At 39.6% G+C, this 14,565-nt stretch overlaps 1 protein-coding gene across 1 annotated transcript in view; it reads left to right on the top strand.

The window, feature by feature from the left end:
* The first annotated feature begins 2,259 nt into the window (after positions 1-2,259).
* The window catches only part of LOC129783134 (zinc finger protein 462-like), a 105,036-nt gene continuing 92,730 nt past the window's right edge, over positions 2,260-14,565 (top strand). The window contains 1 exon segment of the mRNA XM_055792882.1: positions 2,260-2,547. The gene's annotated coding sequence lies outside the window, so the exon portion shown is untranslated.

The following is a 14,565-nucleotide window of genomic DNA, read 5'->3' as shown; positions in this document are numbered from 1 at the left end:
CAATAAACATACCTACTTTATAACTTTCGAGTTATAGAGTCTAATTCCGCACGTCATTAGAAATACAGGTTTCCATATAAAAATCAGTGCCATGGCTCATGACTTTGCTCCTGTAAAGTTCTTTTAACTTTTCTTTCTTTTTTTTCCCCCTGTGACTGCTCTTTGGTAGAGCATGGGCTAACAGTCTTCAGAACTAGCATGAGATGGAAGAAACTCCCCAGAAAGGAGTTATGGATTAATTTACTCACCCATGTTGAAAAAATTTCCTCCCAATATCCATGAAGAAGTACTTGGTTTTTGGAAAACTCTTTGCAAAACTTGAACATGTGTTAAAGGAGAGCTAATGGGCAGATCACAACTGCCTTTGATTCCCTGGAACCAGTGGGAGGAAGGGGATAGAGTGTTGAAACTTTTCCAGACTGCCTCCATGAAGACCTTTTTTCCTAGGCTTGATGACAGGTTCTCACAAGAGCCTTCATTTTGAAATGGGATTATTTCCCTGGCGGATAGCTTGATAGAAGTCGGGTGTTTGGGGTTTGTGGTTGTGGGGTTTTGTTTGTTTTATAATTTAAAATGTAATATTAAAAGACAAAGAAGCAAATTATCTGCCTTCGTGCTGATGGTACATCAAAGAGTACAAAGCCCAGGCATGCTCTTACTGTGAAGAGGATGATTTATAGAAAATTGCAGGCAGAACACATCCATGTTCTGGCAGCTGTAATGACAATCCCTCCTTAAATTCACTAAATCCAACAGTGCTCCTTCTGCCCAGAAATTATTCTTCCTCCTATTTCTTACAACCCTTCATTGAAGGGAGTGGGGAAAGATGGAAAAAGAAGGAGGAGTAAGAATTTGCTCCTGTTTAGCAATGAACTTGTACGGCTCAAAGAAAGATTTAATGTGAGAGACCCTGTTTGTGTGCTTTGTACTTGCTACAATTTGGTCTGTAACTGAGCTGGGATAGTTTTAATGTACCTGATCTCTTCTGTGGCAAATAAAATCTTGGCTCCTTTAAGATTATCTCAGCTTCAACACTCCAATAAAACTTCCTCAGACCAGAGGAGAGATCTTCCCCCTTACTGTGTGGTTCTACTCTCTCTTCTATCTATATAAATTGCAGTGCTTGAGGGCTCAAGAAATCCCAGCAGTGTTCCAATACTAGTCATGCCCTTTGTGCTCAAATTGTTGAGTCACTCCCATACATTTTTTTGGTGAGTATGTATATAACCCCTAATCCCTCCCACCCGCATGCATATGCTCTCCAGTGCTAGATGTAAAACTGGAAAGAATTTGATGGTGCTGTAGGAAGAAGTGTGTGTGTGTGTGAAGATGTGCACAAGAGGTACCTCAGGACAATGATTATTATTAATGCAAGCAACACTAAATAAAAATTCAGACTAAGGCAGCTTTGTCTTTGCTTTTTTACCTCCATCACAATGACAGCATTTCATTATGAACCTTTATTGTTACTTTCCATGGTTTTAAATGATCAGTCACAAAAGCGCAGAAATTTGGGGTTGGAAGGTTTGCTGTTTTAAATAGGATTGCTTATTTTATTTTGCAGCCAAAACATTTCACAAATCTAGGAAATATTTTTGGTGCTTGGTAGTATTCTTCTACATGCTTATGAGGAATAAAAAAAAAGAGATGACCCTGTCTTTATTTCTGGGAGAAGACTTCAAAATACATGCCAGAAATGGACAATGTGAGTTTCTTTACATGAAATGTAAGTTGGAAGGGGAATTTAAAACTGGCCACATGGTAGATCTGGTTTTATGTTTTGCAACCTCCAGTACCTGTTATGCCTCCACCCCATTTTATAGGGTAAAAAAAACTTGCTTAGGGAAGCCATTTTTTGCTATGGCTGGAAGAGAGCTATTACCTAGCATAGTGCTCCTCCCGAGCAGCTCCCCCAGCACTGCAGGAGCTGCTGCGCCCCTGTGCAGGAAGGTTTGAGAATGCAACAGCTGGGAAGGGAAAGCTCTTCAGACCTTTCCCCCTTCTTCTCCTCCTTCCTGACCTGTGAGTGACTCAGTGCCCCAAACCTTAACTTTTTGTTACTATTTTTCTCCCTTTAATCTCCTTCATTTTCGACATCTCCCATCTTCTCTTACATCTGTCTGCTCTGCCTCATAGATCTCTTCCTTGTTTTCCTACTTTCTTCCCTCCTCTCCCATTTCCTTCCTCCTTTTTATTCTTGCTCTTTCCTCTTCTGTGTTCTTTCTTTTTCCTCCTCTTTCCCTACACGTTGTTGTTAGAAAAGATTCTTGCATCCCCTGGTGCTCTTGCATTTTCTGTGATAGGAGATTGTTTTTTTTCTCTTCCCCTAGTAGATCATTATTCAGAAACACAGAATGTGAGACACGGATATCTCAGGTCATCCGCAGCAAACCAGTGAAAGAAGGGGGGGGGGGGGGAGGGGAATCAGGGAAAAGATGGCGATCCTCTATTGCCTGCCCAGGAGCACGAATCTCACAAAGCAACTTCCACAGCAATAACAAGAGCTAGACAGAGAGAAAGAGGTGGCAGTGGCGTCGGGACGCTCCTGTAAGTTCTTGCAAATAAAACTCATCTCTCGTTTGGCATGAGAGATTCTCTCATTCGTGTGTGCATGCCGTTTTTTTCCACCATGTTTCTGTGAAATCCATTCATTCGGCCAGAGAAGGAAAAGGGGGTGGGGTGGGGGGAAGAAGCAAGGAAAAAGAAAAAAAAAAAAAAAAAAGCGGCGTGTTTTGTTTGAGAGAGGTCTCTTGCATGAAGGAGGAGGTGCTGGTAGTGGGAGGAGGAAAGCGGTTAATTAATTTTTGTTCTTACATTAAAGTGGGATATGGAGACATAAGTGAGATACGAGCAGAGCTTTTGGGGTGGGGGGTATTTGCGCGCGCGCGCTGTCTGGATGGTGCTCTGTGTGTGTGTGAACTTGGATCGGAGATGGGATAGCCACAGAGGCGAGAAAAGCTCCGTGCTAGCACGACTCAGGCAATCGGGTGACCTTTCTGTTTTTATCCTCGTACCCCCCTTCTCTTCCCCTCTTGCAAAGCTGGTTCCTCACACAGATATTTATTTCCCCCCGACATTGGGATGTGAGGGCTTCTGGTTCTGTCTTTGTGTGTGTGTGTGGCCGGGGGGGGCAGGGGCAGTGGTTTCTTTGAAGGACATTGTTTGGAGGAGGATGATAGCGTTCAGCTGGAGAGCTGAAGCCATTACACACGCTTTTGCTCCTTTTTCGAGAGGGAGATGAGAAGGGAAGAAAGGAAGAAGCCCACTTCTTGTTCGGTCCCCCGATGTCTCTAAGTCAGATAAGGAAGGAGTTTTCTCCTGCGCCTTTCTCCATCACCCGGAGCAGCTTTTCCTCTCTTTTCCCCTCTTTCAATTTCTTTATCTCCCTGTCCTCCGTTTGTAAGCTGTTTGCTTTGGTTTCAGTTTAGACTCCACAACACAAAGCTTCTCTCTTATGCATGCATGCGTTCTACGGTCTTTTTATGTCTTTTGAAGTTAACTTCCCCCCCTTAACATTGTGGTTTCTGTCCTACGCACAGATCATCCTGGAGTTTCCTATAGATGTGATCTGTTAAGATTCCTCACTTCCCCGGCCGCCGCCAAGGGGTGGGGGAGCTTTGCATTCGTTTTCTAGTGTTTGGGAAACAGAAAGATCTTCAAGTTTGAGTTGCTTTCTACTGCTATTTTTGTGTGACTCTGTGTGTGTATGTGTGTCCCATGAAACTGCTTGCTTGCATGTATAAGAGGAAGTGACTAATTTGGCAGAGAGCTGTGATCTGAGTCAGGTAAGCCATGTCATGTTCTCTAGCTCCACTAGAAAATGGAGGAGAGCAAGCGGGCTTCCAGTAGACAAAGCTGAGATGGGAAGTGCTCCTAACGTTATGGATCTCTCAGTTTTTTAATTTTTATTTTTTTTAAGCTTTGCTAGCAATCTCTCCACAGCACAGCCCCCCCTTCCCCCATTTATTCAGTTTTTCAATATGCAGGACTGTGATGGGTATTCTTTCTGGTTTCATGCTATCAGGAAATGAGAACTGGAGGAAATTGCCTGGATTGTCCTTCACATAGAGGAAAAAACTTTTATTTTGTTGTTTTTAACTTACGTTTCGTGTTGAGGTTACTTTTCTATATATTTTGCTTTGGTTAAAGTTATTAGGATTTAAGGGTTTGATCAGTTAGGTAAAGAAATAGCGTGTGTTTGTGTAATACACATAAAATTTGGAGAAAAGTATTTGTAGCCTGAGGCTGCTCAGGTTCTTCCAGAGAACATTGTGCAATCTCATACCTTCTGTGTGGTGACAATGGCCTGAGTTTTGGCATTTTATCTTCTGATGCTCAAAAGCCTTCTTTATCTTGATGTACTTTAATATGGAACATTCTCCTTCACTCGCTAGGCTGCATATTTATAATACTGGAAAGCTTTCAGGAAGCTTCTCAGTACCATAAAATGTATAATTCCTTGCAGTGTGTGTGGTGGCAACTTTCATGGTGCCAACTTTTTTGGGTATCTTACAATATGCTTATATGTTTTTTGAAAAAACATAACAGGGATGTTGCTGGAAGCTTTTGTGTCATGGAAGTTGAACAGGCAGTCTTTTTTTTTTAACCTACCTTTTCATCTGATATAGTTTAGGGTGGTCTTATGGGTGGCCTTTTTTCCCCCCAATATCATAATTTTGCACATCGTTTGCATAGTAGATACAGTTCCTCAAAATTTCAAATTAAATGCTTTAGTGTGAGCACCTTAAAGTGCAACTCCATAGGGAAAGTATAAGATGGAATACTCAGAAGAGCTCAAGAGGAAATGTGAAATATGGATGGATGTATGGCAGAAATGACAGGATGAGAGAGACCAGTGAATGAATACAAGTAACCATGCTTCTATGCATGCACCAGGAATAGAAAGATGGTAGTGGTTAGTGATGAACTTTAGAATTCCAGCTGCTGCAAGGTTAAAATTAATGCTCGTTTTAGTTTATCTAGCAAGAAACCGTTCCGTATATAATGTAATGTACTTTGAAAATATATTGCTTTATCAGTTATGTATTTATTTAGTTCTGGTTGCAGATGTGCCACCCAAATTACTGAGACACTGTAGTTATCTCCATATTTTTTAAATAAAGTCCTTTGTGAGGTGGGCTGTGGAATGTATAATTTCACCTACATTTAATGTTATACTGTGACTGAGTGAAGAGGGGAAAAATTAACTTTTTTCCTGATGTGATGGTGATGGATGCAATTTGCCAACCTTAGTATGGACCTAAATCAGCACCTAGTGAGGGAAACTAAAAGTTTCTCACTGAACTGTGTTGGTTTAGGTCAAATTCTAAATGCCCATCCTCTCTGTTATGTATAGAGTATTCTTAGATATGTATTTTGTATTGTGAATTGCCTCATATTTTGAGAGATCAACTCAGTACTAGTGCTATAACGTGATGTACAGATGCATTGCACTTGAACATGAAATGTTATCCAAGAGCAAATGAGATTTAAGATTAAGGTCTTTATGGGAGGGCCTATATATTCCTCGCACCTGGTGACAGACACTCTAGTAAACCAAAGGTCATCACAACTGATATAATGTTTGAGTTGTGGTCAATGTGGTTTCATTTCCATGATGGTACTCTTCATTGTTCTCTAAAGAGATTTAAGTCTCATAATTTCTGCTAATGATGTTTCTTGCAGTAATTGTACCCAGACTGAAATTGAAGTTTACCTTGCTGCCAGAAGACTGGCTAAGAAACCTTTTTTTTTTTTTTTTTTTTTTAATTTACACACCAGTGAGCTAAAGGAACATTGGAAAAATTGTACTGAAAAATGCTAGTCACCGTTAACTCATGAATCTTGCAATTGGACATTAATTTTTTGGTTCAAACCAATGGTTTGTAATAGCTTTAGATTTGTGGGCATTCAGAAACTTTCCACAGTGCTAGCCCTTCTAGAAACTTTGCATTCATAATTTATTCTATAGTATATTAACTTGAAATTCTTGATTACCTTTTTTAGGCCCATTAGAAATAGTCCACAGATCACCACTTAAAAAAAGAGTACTTTAAACATTTGATTTCCTTATATGTTACTATTAGACTCGTAATTAATTGTATTGTTGAGAAATGTCAGATTTAACAGGTTGCATTTAACATTTATTTCTTTCATCAATTTGAAGTTATATTTTGATATGTGAGGGAAAGTAAAAAATGTTGTGTATGGGTGATTAAGATATGAAGAATATGAGTACATAATTGGGTGATGGATGGGAAGTAGAGCTACAGAGCTACTGCAAGCAGAAGTGTTGGGGTGGTTGTTTTTTTTAAATTATTATTAGTTATCACTAAAGACAGAATCAAATTTAATAGTGTTGTGGCCTTTGACTTAAAGGAAGATTGATGGAAGCCATGAGTGGATTGTAAGATAGCTAGTTAAGAAACATTGGATGGGAACTGTAACATCTGTCAGATGTCTGAACATATATGTAGAATACGTTTGGTTGTAAGGAATGGACAAGTTGAATTTTTAGGCTTACAAAGGAAATTGGGAGCACTCCAATTTTATTATAGTATAAGCTACAGTTTGAAGAAGGTTACTTAACTCCCAGATATTTCTTAAAGTTTAGAACACCCAGGAACAAGTATAAAAACTCTATTCCTCTGATGGTTTTTGGTTTACAAATAAAACCTGTAGAATTACAATATTATTTGACACTCTTCTAATTTGCAGTAACACTTTCTCTGTGTGTTCTGGCAGATAACTTCTCAAATAAGCAAAACGGTGCTTTGTAGTATGAAACTGGGGGGAGGGGAAGGACTTAAATCTGTAAAACTGGTGAATAACTGTAATGTTCATTAGCAAGCTTTGTGCTATTATGAAACCATCACTAACCAAATGTGCAGGCAAAAAATATGGATGTATAATTTAAAAAACCCAATGCACTGAAATATTGAAAAGAATACCTTGAAATATTGTAGAGGAAGGAGATCCTCTTTTGACAGTTCAGGAACAGTCTACAAAGAACATTAAGTTGTAAAATGTTTTTGTGTCTTAGCTATTTTGTTGTTTTAGATGTTGTTTTGTACTTACAGTGCATCATAGTAAGAAGTCATATAAACGTTTAAATGGAAGATTCTCTCTATTGGACTGAAATAGTCCATTTTGTAAACTTGTTCTGGATAAAAGCTATTCTGCTAGCGACAGAACTGAATGGTTTGCTTAACACTTTGTTGTGGGTTAGCCTTGGCTAAGGGCCAGACACCCACCCAACTGCTCACTTGCTCCCCCTCCTTAGTGGGACAGGAGAAGAATAGGATGAGAAGGCTTGTGGGTCAAGAAATAGACAAGGAGATTGCTTACCAATTACAGTCATGGGCAAAACCGAATCAATTTTGGGAAAATTATTTTAAGTTATTGCCAATTAAAATAATTTGGGTAGTGAGAAACAAAAAGATACACCTTTCCTTCCCCCCTTTCCCATGTCTACCTTCATTTCTTCACTCCAGACTCCTTTACTCCCCACCAGCAGCACAAGGGTTAGGGTCAGTACATAACATTTCCTCTCTGCTGTTCCTTCCCTTTCGTACTTTGCTCCTGCTCCAGTGTGGGCTCTCCCACAGGCTGCAGTCCTTCAGGAAAAAAGTCTGCTCCAGTGTGGGTTCTCCATATGCTGCAGTTCCTTCACGAAGTATCCATCTGTTCTGGCATGGATCCTCCATGGGCTGCAGTGAATATCTGCTCTAGTGCCATGGAGATGACGACGACTCCTCACACAGAGGTGCTACAAATTCTTTATTCAGGGTGGTGTGATGATGCTGGCAGATGCAGTTGACATTATGAGTTGAATGTCAGCTTAGTACTCCTCCGAACTTGTTGACTGTTGAAAAGAAAATGTTCCAGAACACCTAGGAGAACAGGAAAAGAGAGAAAATAGCATGGTTTGTATGCCAGTACTGAAAGGAGAAAAGGGGGAGGAAGTGAGATGATTATTGTAAGTTGAGCTATCTTGTTAGTTGTAGTGAAAATGCTTTAATAGAAGTTTCTGAATGAGAGGATTTGATTTATAAGAATAATTCAGTCTTCATTTATGTCCTGAGCTTTGGAAGTATTATTCTGCCTGTTAAGCTTGTGTTTGAGAAGCTGAATACATGAGTAAGTAAAGAGTCAAGTGAGATTATTTTGGATTTTGTACTGTTTTGTTGTTTGCTTTTTTTTAACTTTAGAAGCAGTAGCAAGGACTCCAAGTCTGCTACTCATGTCTTTAGTTTTATGAAGCTATCCCAGATGTCACAGTACAAACTCAACTCGGAAGGGGTTTGAAAGAGGGTGTTTGAGATGGAGAAAGGATTCTCTGTTTCCAGTTTAATCTATTTGAAACACTCAGGCTTATATGTGATTTTAAATTTTTCTGTGTTTAGCAAGAGTGCTTTATTGTTTGTGTAGTAGTTTGTTCAACTTGAGATGGTAGTGTCTAATTATTGCAGTACTTTTTAAAATATTCTTGCCTAATTGCTTATTGAAGAAACTTTAAGTAATGTTTTGGAAAAAAAATCCTCCCACCATGGGCGGTTGTATTTGCTCTGTAGTAGTTTTTGAGATGTGATGGTTAACTGAACATCAATCCTAGATACAGCAATAAAAGCCATGCTTTCTGTTTCACTTTGATCTAGAAACCTCTTTGTTTTTGAGTAGTCTTCATGATGTAATCACAGGCAGTTGGTTTCTAGAATAAATATATTAAGAGATTGACTGGGGCTAAAAGTTTATTCAGTGAAGAGGTGGGAAAGGTCTTTCAAGGAAGACAAACAGTTTGGGTCAGCATTAGTAGAAATAGAAAATAGGCCAAACTCTTCAGCAAAAAGATGACTAGGATAAGGCATGGCATAGTTAGATATGGCAGAAACCTGCTGTTAATAGTGATTGCATGGGATAGAAAGGCAGGTGAATGATTTTGCAAGAGAAAACAAAGCAGATATTACAAAGAATGATAAAGACAGATTTCAATATGCTCCTGATAATATGAAAGAGAAGATTTTGTATTGAAAGGTACTGAAAATGGAATCAGGTGTTAACTATTTCCATGGTCTTGTGGACAATAAGGGCTTCATTGCCCTGGTTCAATGAGCAAAGTCTTTACTGATGATAATAATTCTTAGGGTTCAAATAGTTTTGCTTTGGGATGATACCAGTAATCATGGGAAGAAAGCATCATAGGATAGTAGTGCTTGCTGGGAAGTAGATGCTGGAACACAATCAGTTGCCATGATTAAAGATGTGTCTTTGGGCCTCCTGTGATAAGTAACAACTGTTTCTTCTGCAAATTGCTCCCTGATCTCTGTTGGCAAAAGAAAGGAGGATGGAGGAAGGAGATAGTGAAATGTATATTACAGCAGCAAGTATGTGTTCTTTTCTGTAGCTTATTTATTAAAAAAAGGAAAATGCTAAGGGAAGGCTGTATGTGCTTGTAGATTCAGGTCAAGAGTGAGTAGTTTGACATGCAGGGTGGTGTATTTACCTTTTAATTACTTAAAAGATGGTTGGTCTGCTGAACATTTTAATTTAATGTTAAGCTGGGAAAAGAATCATTAGTAACAGGCTCACTGCAGTCAGATGACATTTGCAGATGCCATTTCAGTTGTCTGGTGATGAAGCTAAAGAAAAAGCAAGTATTTTTTTTCTTTTCTGTATTCTTCCTCTTGTTAATTTAATTCCATATTTTCTGACTTGCACTAGGCAGAAGTTCTAGAGTGACTGGTATGGTCAATTAACTCAGTGGTTGGCTAACAGTTTATTCCTCCTTTATTTGAACAAAGTGGATGTTCCAGTCCAGGCTAAACTTGTGAGACTGCTTAGAGTGATGATCTTGTGGTCTATGCTGTAAATCAGCTATGGATATTTCTCTATCGTTTCCAAAGATGACTTGTGTTGTGTTGGGCAGATTGCTTCTGTCCAGAACTTAGTGACATCTGAATATTTACTTATTTGAACTTAAATTTGAATTATTCAGGTCCTTTCAGATTCAGCTGGAATTGTGGCCATGTGAATCTTCATAATTGGGTTTTAAGGGTCTCTGACAAATTACCTAAGAGACTAACACCCTGGAGGGGGGATACAAGATTTTCCATTTGCTATGCTTCCAAGGAATCATGTTAAAACTGTTGATGTCATAACTGGAAAATGTCATTCAAGACAAAGCTTTAAGTCAGAAGTTGCTTGGTGTAGGATGTTGGTCAAACATTGGAAGAGGTTGCCCAGAAAGGTCGTGGAGTCTTCACCTTTAGAAATATTAAAAACCTGACTGGACATGGCCCTGAGAAACCTGCTTTAGCTGACCCTGCTTTGAGTAGAGGGGTTGAACTAGATGATCTCCACAGGTTGCTTCCAACCTCAACCATTCTATGGTTCTGTGACAGGTAGATTGACCAAACCTCGCATATGGTGTTTTCTTGCAAATCGATATGAAATGCTGGTTGTCCTCCATCATTCTTCAGTGCTTCCACAAGTTCACCAATATCACTTCAGTGGTTTATGTTAGTATAATTTAATTGCTGGTATTCTGGTTGTATCTGTATTTATTTTAAGAATTCATGTCTACTTAGGTTTGTTAATGTACTGTAAGATCAGATAAGCTGCAAAGATCTCAAGGGGGTGAACAATCTGTTTTTAATGTGTTTGAAGGATAGACGATGTTACCATGTAGTGATTTTTTTCTGTCTCGTGGCAGTGAAGTCCAGTCATATGATGAGGTAGTAACTTAGGGTGTGAACGTTTTCTCAGAGTAGGGTTTGTTTTTTAAGATGGATGGAGGTAAAATGTCATGCTGTCTATTTCTATACTTGCTACCTTGACATGCAGCAGAGTAAACCTCTTTACAGGTGAAATAAGCAGCCTGCTTATGGTCTGACAGCAATGCCTGCTGATCTGTTCACTTCCAAATTGGAGAGAAATTAATGTCCAAGTGATGTTTCTAATAATGGTTAAATTAAAAAAAAAAAGTATTTTTTTTTTCTTGAAATTGCCTAAGGGATGCTAAGAGGTTGATTTGTGACCTCTTTTCATGTCAGAAGTTAGCCACGTGGGTGTTGTGGTTTAGGTCAGAACAGACTAAATGCATGTATTAATTTCTACTCAGCAATTGGATCCGTGTGAAGGAGTTTGGATATTTATTGCCTCTGTGAAAGAATGATTAATAATGCAAATAACCACTTTTCTGTAGCTCTGAAGTGTTATCTCTGTTTCCCCTTTCCTTGCTAACAGGAGTGGCAATTGTCAGTAGGTGGAAAGAGCAGGGTGCTGAGCATGTCAGTTATGGCTGTATGAGCTTGGTTCCAAGTGTCACTGGAGGGCCTCCAGAGTCAGGCATCCCAGAAGGTAGAGATGTGCTGCTTCCCTTCAGGTTGAGGTAGATGAGTTTCATGAGGTGGACAGCATCTTCCAGTTAATCTGATTTTTTTTATTGGTTGGTGTGCCACTCTGAGCTGTTGCTTGTTGATTGGTGTAACAAGTCATTGGGCAGATATTATTGTATAAGCTTAACTTTACTATTTCTGCCAATTATGCTTTTTTCTTTTCATAACTTATCTAATTATGCTTAATTACATCTCTAACAACTAGAGAGAAACATACCAAAGGTCAAACTGAGCCTCTGACATTGGCTTAATTACTTGAGTGATGTCAGCTCAGTAGGCCAACACAGCAGAGGGAACTGAATAGTAGTAGTGCTCTAATGCTTGTTTGAACATGTTTGAGAACCCAGCTCTGCAGAGATTGGGAACTTTAGGATGAGGAAACCTTGTTTAATAAATGTGTGGTTGCAACAAACTGAACAGTGAATCCAGTACTGCTTTGGAGACACTGCAGGGTAGTGGTAGCCATGAGGAGCAGAGTTTTATTATGATTAGATTTTATATGAATTGACTTCCTATTTTCTTTTGCAGTGAAACTGCAACCTCTACAGGACTCTTATGCTTCTGGGATTTTGTTTTGTGTGCAAGTGCATATGCTTTATTAAATTCTTACTACCACTGTTCGGATCATAAACAAAGACTTTTTATTAGGTCAGATCTGAGCTACTATTGTATACTCTTGTTACCATAGTACATCTGTCAGATAATAACGATAGGGGCCGAAGCCTTTATCCTGCAAGAAGTTATTTCTGTGAATAGTCCCTGTGATTTAATTGTGAGTTTTACTGCAATCAATCATGTGAGTAAACATTCAGAGGATCAGGTTCTTAGCTACATGGATTGACTATCTTGAAGTTTTCAGTGAGGCATTTGGAAATAATCTTATGTATTGAGGTGTTATTTGTTTTTAACAAGTAACACTTGTAAGTAGTTTGTGGCTGTGTGAGGGCATGGTTGTAGTTCATTTGTAAAGAGACAATGGGTGCTAATGCACTAGGTAATTCTTTCACTTCCAAACCCAAATCTTTTGCTCTCCAAATATGGAGGAATAAGTGTTCAGTCATGTGGAAGTCCTGAGCTTCAGATGAAGTTTCATTGTAGAGCCTTATGGCTTTAGCATAGAGATAGTTTGCTCAAAAGCTGTAATAATTTAAGAATCTTGCACTGCATTTATGAAAGAAAGAATAGTATGAAATTCCACAAGTAATACTGCATAAACTTTATAATTATGTAATTACTAAGAAACCATATAAACGTTGCAGTTGCATCTGCTTTCTTCTTAGCAGGAATGTCCTATTACTTGAATATTTTTTTTTCTATTTGATTAAAGCTAAATTAACCATGGCACCAGTTTTTATGAGCCAAATACTGGAGTGTCTAAATTTGCAGAGGAAGAGTTCATAAATAAACTTCCTAGGTCTCTCTCTCCCAACTCTTTAAGTCTTAAAAATCCAGTGATTGGTCTTCTGTCAACTTGGTGGTACATAGTGGTGGCAGCGGGTGGGGTTGCTTTTCCCCCCAAGTTCAGGGATATCTTCCTATACTTTAAGCTTGGGAAGCTCTAGTATACTAGAACTTACTCTGTGGCAGGCATGCCAGAGCTGGACTTCCTAACCAGAACTGTTGCAATTTGTTGCCTATTTGGCAGGATTTTAAAAGAATAATATTGTAGCTCCCCTTGAATGAATCCTCATCTTAAATGCTATTCTTTGATAGCTCTGCAAAAGTATGACTGTCTTCATATGCTCCTAAGAGCTTGTCGTGGTTTAATCCCGGCTGGCAACCAAGCACCATGCAGCTCACTCCCCCTCACTCAGAGGGATGGGGAGGAGAATCGGAAAAGGAATGTAAAACTCAAGGGTTTGAGATAAGAACAATTTAATAATTTAAACAGAATTAAAAGGTAAGAACAACAATAATAACAATAATAATAATAACAAAAAGGAAAGGCAGAGAATAAAGGGTAAAGCAAAAGCTGCGTACGCAAGAAAAGCAAAACAAGGAATTCATTTACTACTTCCCACGGGCAGGCAGGTGTTCAGCCATCTCCAGGAAAGCAGGGCTCCATCATGCATAACAGTTATTTGGGAAGACAAATGCCATAATGCCACATGTCACCCCCTTCCTTCTTCTTCCCCCAGTTTATATACTCAACGTGATGTCATATGGTATGGAATACCTCTTTGGCTAGCTTGGGTCACCTGTCCTGGCTGTGTCCCCTCTCAGTGTCCTGTGCCCCTCCAGCCCTCTGACTGGCAGGGCCCAAGGAACTGAAAAGTCCTTGATTCAGTATAAACAACACCCAGCAACAACTAAAAACATCAGTGTCCTATCAACATTGTTCTCACATCATAGCCAAACCACAGCACTGTACTAACTACTAAGAAGAAATTTAACTCTATCCCAGCTGAAACCAGGACAGTATTCCATACCATTTATGTCATGCCACAGTTTACGATACCACCTCATTAACCACCATCACCCTTCCCATCCTTTGACATAATACACTGACATCACTCCCCTAGTCTATGCACCACCCCTGTAAAAATGTCTATAAAATGTCCACAAAATGTCCATTGAGTTCATTTAGTCCATGAAAATGATCTCTTATGGTGGTCACTCAGTAGAAGAGAGGTTGTGTGTTGTATGGGGTTATTGGGCATCAAAGCCAGCTCAGGTTGGGTCACTGCTGCACTTGCACTGCTTCTTGCAAGGCTTGTCCTCCAATGGTTCAGGTGGTTGCTGCTATAGTCTTTCCTATAACATGAAACTCAAATCATGGGTTACAAGAATTTTAAAGGTATATCCATTACAGTCTCCACCCCTGGACCCTTTGGACCAGTCTGTAGGGTTTAACATTGCAATGAACTCCACCCCTTGCCCCTGCTCCGGCTTGGATTTACCCACAGACTGCAGTCCCTTAGGGTTGTACCTGCTCCAAGTGGAGTGTCGGCTACAAGCCACAGTCTCTCCAGAGGTATACCTGCTGCGGTATAGACTCATCCACTGATACAGTCACTTTGAGGTGCACCTGTTCCCACATGGCCTCTTCCATGGGCCATGACCATATAGACCTGCTCCTACGTGGCCTTACCCACAGCCACAGTCCCTTCAGAAGTAAATCATCTCCAGCCTGGCCTTATCCCTGGCTGCCTCCAGGGCTGTACCTGCT

This window comes from Falco peregrinus, chromosome W (genome assembly GCF_023634155.1).
Source record: "Falco peregrinus isolate bFalPer1 chromosome W, bFalPer1.pri, whole genome shotgun sequence".
NCBI classification, from domain to species: domain Eukaryota; kingdom Metazoa; phylum Chordata; class Aves; order Falconiformes; family Falconidae; genus Falco; species Falco peregrinus.
Note: the sequence above shows the minus strand (reverse complement) of the source record. Positions and strands in the feature narration are given on the sequence as shown.